The following is a 5,807-nucleotide window of genomic DNA, read 5'->3' as shown; positions in this document are numbered from 1 at the left end:
TAATGCTGCCCTTTGCCAGCAGTATTGGTATTCCAGAGTCTTCATTGGGGTCTCTGGTGTCTTCACAGACCGGTGCCCCCCGTATCGGCTTCTTGACCTAATTTCCTGAGTATGCACATTGTCATTTTGCACTGTTACTCAGCAAAAGTCACGTAGCTCTTTCTTCATTTAGCAGAACATTCTGCTTCCCCAGCTTGCAAACCAAGGACATCCCGCTTCGCCTCACGTCCAGTCTCTACAGAGCTGTTGTTTCTCTGTTAGGTTATGCCCAAACTTGCTACATTATGCTGAGGGGGTTCACTTTTATAACCTAAATTGTCTGTCGGAGCTGGGGACTGGTGATGCCAACATGCTGTTTGTCCCTACGAGCACCACACAATGAGACACAAGCTCATATTGCACAGAATGACAGAATGTGAGGGGTTGAAGGGCCCTGGAAAGCTCACCCAGTGCAATCCCCCCATGGAGCAGGAACACCCAGATGAGGTTACACAGGAAGGTGTCCAGGCGGGTTGGAATGTCTGCACAGAAGGAGACTCCACAACCCCCCTGGGCAGCCTGGGCCAGGCTCTGCCACCCTCACCCCAAACAAGTTTCTTCTCATATTTAAGTGGAACCTCCTGCGTTCCAGTTTGCACCCATTGGCCCTTGTCCTGTCACTGGTTGTCAATGTCAATCAGCACTTTTTCGGTCCCCGAACACAAGGGAGGGGCAGCCAGGCCGCTGCCGCTGACTTTCCCCCATTGACTGAGTTTATTTTTACCCAGCCTGCCCGGGAAAGGCCGTGCCGGGACCCGGGCCCGCCCCGAGGGGAGCGGCCGAGGCGGCGCCTGCGGAATCACCTCAGCGGGGCGGCGGGGCCCGCGCTCTCTGTGCGGCGGCTCCGTGCGGGGAGCGGGAGGAGGGTGCTGGGGCCGCCGCTCCGCCGCCATGAGGTGAGTGGGAGGCGCCGGGAATGGCCCCGGTTCGGCTGCCATGGGGTGAGGAGGAGACGCTGGGACCCCCGGCCCGGCCGCCATGAGGTGAGCGGGAAGCACCGGGAGTGTCCGCGGCCCGGCCGCCGTGGGGTGAGCGGGAAGCACCGGGACCCCGGCCCGGCCGCCACGGGGTGAGCGGGAAGCACCGGGACCCCGGCCCGGCCGCCGTGGGGTGAGCGGGAAGCACCGGGACCCCGGCCCGGCCGCCGTGGGGTGAGCGGGAAGCACCGGGACCCCGGCCCGGCCGCCACGGGGTGAGCGGGAAGCACCGGGACCCCGGCCCGGCCGCCACGGGGTGAGCGGGAAGCACCGGGACCCCGGCCCGGCCGCCGTGGGGTGAGCGAACACCGGGGTGGCGGCCCGGGCTGCCTCACCCCTCCCCGGGGCTCCGGAAATGGAAAACGCCACGTGCAATAGCCCCCCCTCGCCTTTTTAATTGCTATTAATTGCCGAAATGCAATTCGGCCACGCTGGCTGATAGCCTGTGAGGCCCTGGGACCGCAGAATAATTTGTTCAGGCTCTGCCGTTTAGAAGTAATTTCTCAGCCTGTTATTCAGTTTGATTTTTTCTTTTCCCTTCTGCAAGGCTGATCCCAGCCGTTTAGCTTTATTAATACAGATTTAATTAACGGAATATGCGATGTTTGTGTCGTGCTCTCCGTAGGGTTTCCAGCTGGCGGAGGCTGAGGTGTGTGACCCGGCTCTGGGTGCCAGGGGCTCTCTGGACGAGGCACCCGCAGGTTCGGCTCCTCACCAACGCTCCTCATCGATGAAAACCCCGCGTGTGGCAGCAGCGCGACCCGTGGGGCTGTGAGCCCACACCCGCACACGGGGCGCAGGGACAGCTCGGAGCAGCGAGGGTGAGGACTCAGCACACGCCAGCGCGGGGAGGTGGGCAAAACACGGCTTGTTCTGCCGTTGTGTGTAACCCAGGGGTGTCACACTCGTCACTGGGGGCCGCATCGGCCTCGCGGTTGCCTTCAAAGGGCCAAAGGGAATTTTAGGACTATGTATACAGCCCTGTTTTAAAAGGTCTATATAAACTAAATCAAATAGATTTAAATCTTGCATTTTTAAACACCAGATGTGGGTTTAATTAACAAAAGCAAATGTTTGTAATAATCTACTAAATGTGAAACTGGTCTTGAGAGCAACAGGAAAGTAAAAGGCTTTCAGAAATGGCACGTGGCTTCTTTCCACTCTATGACTACTCAATAGTTTCACCAGTTACAGTAACACTAGTGGAAACTCAATAGTTTTCACTCAATAACTGCAATTACATGTTAACTAAAAAGGGATAAAACCTTCAGGTACTCTAATGCAGGCTTCAGCTTTTTTGATACTTCTCTCTGACCCTCCTCGTGCTCCAAACAGTTACACATGAACACATTTAATAATCAGAAATAACCATAGAAATTACAGAACACCACACATTGCTTGAGCAACTTGAAATCTCCCTGTTGGCCCAAGCAGAAGAGGGAAACGCTGCTGTTGTGTAATAATGCAACATACAGCTGGTAAAATCATAATTACCTGAGAGAAAAACAAACAGAAGAAAGTCATTTTAAAAACTGTGCTGTGCTCTCTTCTAAGCCCCCCATCGCCAGGGGGACGTGCTTTTGTCTGTCCTTTAAAAACACAGGTTTGAGTGGCGTTTGGCCCAGCGGTAGTCAGCTGCCCGTTGCTGCTCAGTGCTGGGGTCGGTGTTATGCCGCTGGGAGAGAAACGCGCTGCCGAGTCGCTCCTGGCGCCGCCGGGGCTGTTCTAGTGCCGGCCGGGCCGGGTTTCGGCAGCGCTCTGCATGCTTGAGAGTGGAGCGACTCCTGCGTGGAGTCAGTCCTGGATTGGATGCAGACAGCGCACAGTCTAAATACATAAATAAATCTGTTGCAGATATTTCGCTTAATATCGAGTTATATAAAAATGAAGGTCAGGTAATTTAACTGGTCAGCGTTAAGGGTTGAATTTGGGGTCTTTAGAGATGCTCCTGTTAACTGTCTGTCTGTGTTTTTTAATTACAGGCAGTGGTTTGGACGTTTTGCCGCAGGTCGGGGCTCACTGGGGCAGTAGTTGTCAGAAGAAAAGGAATCAGCTGTTGGTGCCCATCTGAAAGAAATTGAGAAGATGGGAACTTCCACAGTATAAATGGCAATACTTGTCAGGATCTGGATGTGGCAGCTTGAAACATCGAAGGTGGTTGGGGGCAAGGTGTAACAGGAATTACACACATAATTTGTTAATTGGTAATCCCCTCTCACTGCTTAAAATATTTTTCTTCTGTGACCTCTATTTATTAAACTTATTTTTATTTAATCATGGTCTTTTTGGGTTTTATCTCCTAAGGCTGTGGGGTATAGCAGGATTGGAAAGTCACAGTGAATTCCTGTCTGTGGGAGACTAAAGAGGCAGGAATGCAGCACGGGGCAGCCTCCTGCTACTTGCACACACTCCACTGTACCCTCTGCCGCGAGGACAGATTCTTAACAAGGCTTCCTTCCCTCCAACACTTTTTTTTAGGCTAAAACTTCCATTTTCAGTTTAAAAAAAATAGTCCAATAGTGAGGCTTTTGGTAAAACACTGGCACATCCCAGGTTAGTTACTGATGGTTTATGTCAAATAGGTGCTCCAGTTGGTATAAATGAATTATAGTGCTCAGGGTTTTCACGGCTCTCCTAATTTTTAAGTGCCCCTGACTCCGCTCGCTTCCCTGTGAGCCCTTCTGCCATTTGTCACTAATCTCTGAATATGCATTTCTTACACGCTATATAGAAATACTTCTCAGAGTATTCAACATATTGACTGGTTCTATATGAACAAGTTTTACCTGCACAACGGATGACCAGGAGTTGTGTTGTACCCAGTGATCTTCCTCGGTGCTCGTGTGGGAGCGAGCGATGGGTGCCCATGTCTGGCTGCCCCTAGGGGGCTATAGGCTCCAGTTCTCACTGCAGGAGCTCTCTGCTAAAAAACACGTTTGCTGTCTCTGCTTCTGAACCAGGTATTTCTGAAATCAGCAAAAAATTAGGAATACATGCCCTACTGTCAGCCACATAAAGCATGTGCTATATAGACAATAAATACACGCTGACTGGCTTATTTCCTTGAAAAACTGTGTCTGCGATAAACCTCTACTACATTTGTCTTGGGGCTGAACCCAAGACTTGCGGGCCTGGTTGTGCTATAATAAAAAATGAAGCAGAAAAGGATGGAAAACTGTTGGCAGCAATTCTGAGGCCCCACAACGCTGGAGAGAGCTGGAGGGGTGGCACTTTTCCCCAGATCCACCGGGCTTCGTGCACATCCTGGAAAAGAAAACCAACCGAGGGATGTTCTGAACGTTCTCTGGCGATCAGCACGTGCGCAGGCGCTGGAGCGCAGCGTCTTAGCGCAGCAGCCACGTTAGCAGGGCCGCGATGGTCAGCGCTGCGCGGCTCCTGCAGCCAAATGCAATCAATGAAGGTCAAAACGATTCGCCTCGCCGTCAGTTCAGTGCCTTGACCGAGGGACAACAAAGGAAATTGAGAGAAAACTCATGTGGTCTCAGAAGCACAAAATCCTGGTGTTGAAATAAAGCCGGGGAAATGGAGCAAGGCTTGCTCTTGTACTCGGCAACTGCTAGTGTGATTTATGATTCTATTTATTAGCACCGTACGTTTTGCAATCTATATATGACTTTTACTGGGCAAAAGTGGCTGGATCACTTTACATTTCATCAAGGCGCTTTGCTTTTACTGCTCTGCAGTGCTGGAGCACAGAAGTATTGTTAACTTAGATTTATGTGTTTGGTTTTGAGCACTTAATTGTTTTTTTATCCCGAGCTTGTTAAGAGAGCTGCGTTTCTCGCGATTGTTCTTAGAGCACTTTCATATTATTTCAACATGTATTTTGTACCAACCTCCTGATTTTTTCCAGCGCCTTCTGTGTTACTGTTTCACTGTGCTCTCCAGCCACACACAGAGAGGAACAATCAGTCTGTGATGAATTCAAAGGGCGGATTTTTCTCTTCTGGAGACCGAATTCAGCCACAATCCCTCACCTTTGTAAAGCTGCCCAAACACAGCGGCTTCCAAGATGATGGGGAGACCGAGCCTTTTGCCACAAATCTAATTGGAAAGAGGATATCAAATTTTAAACGAGAAATATTACTTGCCCGAGTGCTATTTTGGTCACAAAAATCAAGAAATTTAAGCAAAGCGCAGGAAAAGTGAACTTTCCTCGTACCGACACAAGGTGGCAATATCGGCTTAGATAAAAAGGAAAGCCTTGCACATAATGTGTGCGGCCTGCTTTTGCCAGAATCTTCTGCTGAACCTGGTAGGCATCGAGAGCCCATTGTCTGAAATATCGCAGCGATGTCGCCGGGCTCCCGGCGCTGAGGAGCAGCGCTCGGGCTGCAGCGGCAGGGACCGGGTGTCTACTGCCGCAAAGGTAATAAATAACACTTTGGGGATGAGAGAGCCAAGAGGCAGCGAGGAACCCTTATTATCTTGGGCAATTACATGTTAAAGCGCCTGGTTACCGTTACCCACTCCTCCATTTCCAGCAATGGAAGGCGGTAGAAGCAATGAGGAGCCCTGGCGCTGTGTGAGGAGGGTTTCCCTCCGCCACGGCTGAGGGCACCGACCCCGGGACTGTCCCGCCGGTTGTCACCGCGCTGGCGGGTGGGTATGCCGGGAATGCGCGGGCGGAAAGCGCGGAAGTGGCTGAGGGCGGCCGCGAACCCGCGACCCTTTCTCATTCCGTTCCCCCCCCCCCACCTCCAGCTTCCCTCAGCCCCGGGCGGGGGGGCGGGGCCAGGCCTAGCCCCGCCCCCGAGTGCCTTCCCATCG

At 52.1% G+C, this 5,807-nt stretch overlaps 1 long non-coding RNA gene across 1 annotated transcript; it reads left to right on the top strand.

Annotated features, from left to right (window-relative positions):
* The first annotated feature begins 875 nt into the window (after positions 1 to 875).
* On the top strand, positions 876 to 3,290 carry LOC309445243. Its single transcript, XR_014185255.1, has 3 exons — positions 876 to 1,022; positions 1,642 to 1,837; positions 2,999 to 3,290. It is a non-coding gene; the product is annotated as an uncharacterized lncRNA (long non-coding RNA).
* Positions 3,291 to 5,807: the final 2,517 nt, after the last annotated feature.

The sequence above is a fragment of the Streptopelia decaocto genome (assembly GCF_964273445.1).
Source record: "Streptopelia decaocto genome assembly, chromosome: 12".
NCBI classification, from domain to species: Eukaryota; Metazoa; Chordata; class Aves; order Columbiformes; family Columbidae; genus Streptopelia; species Streptopelia decaocto.
Note: the sequence above shows the minus strand (reverse complement) of the source record. Positions and strands in the feature narration are given on the sequence as shown.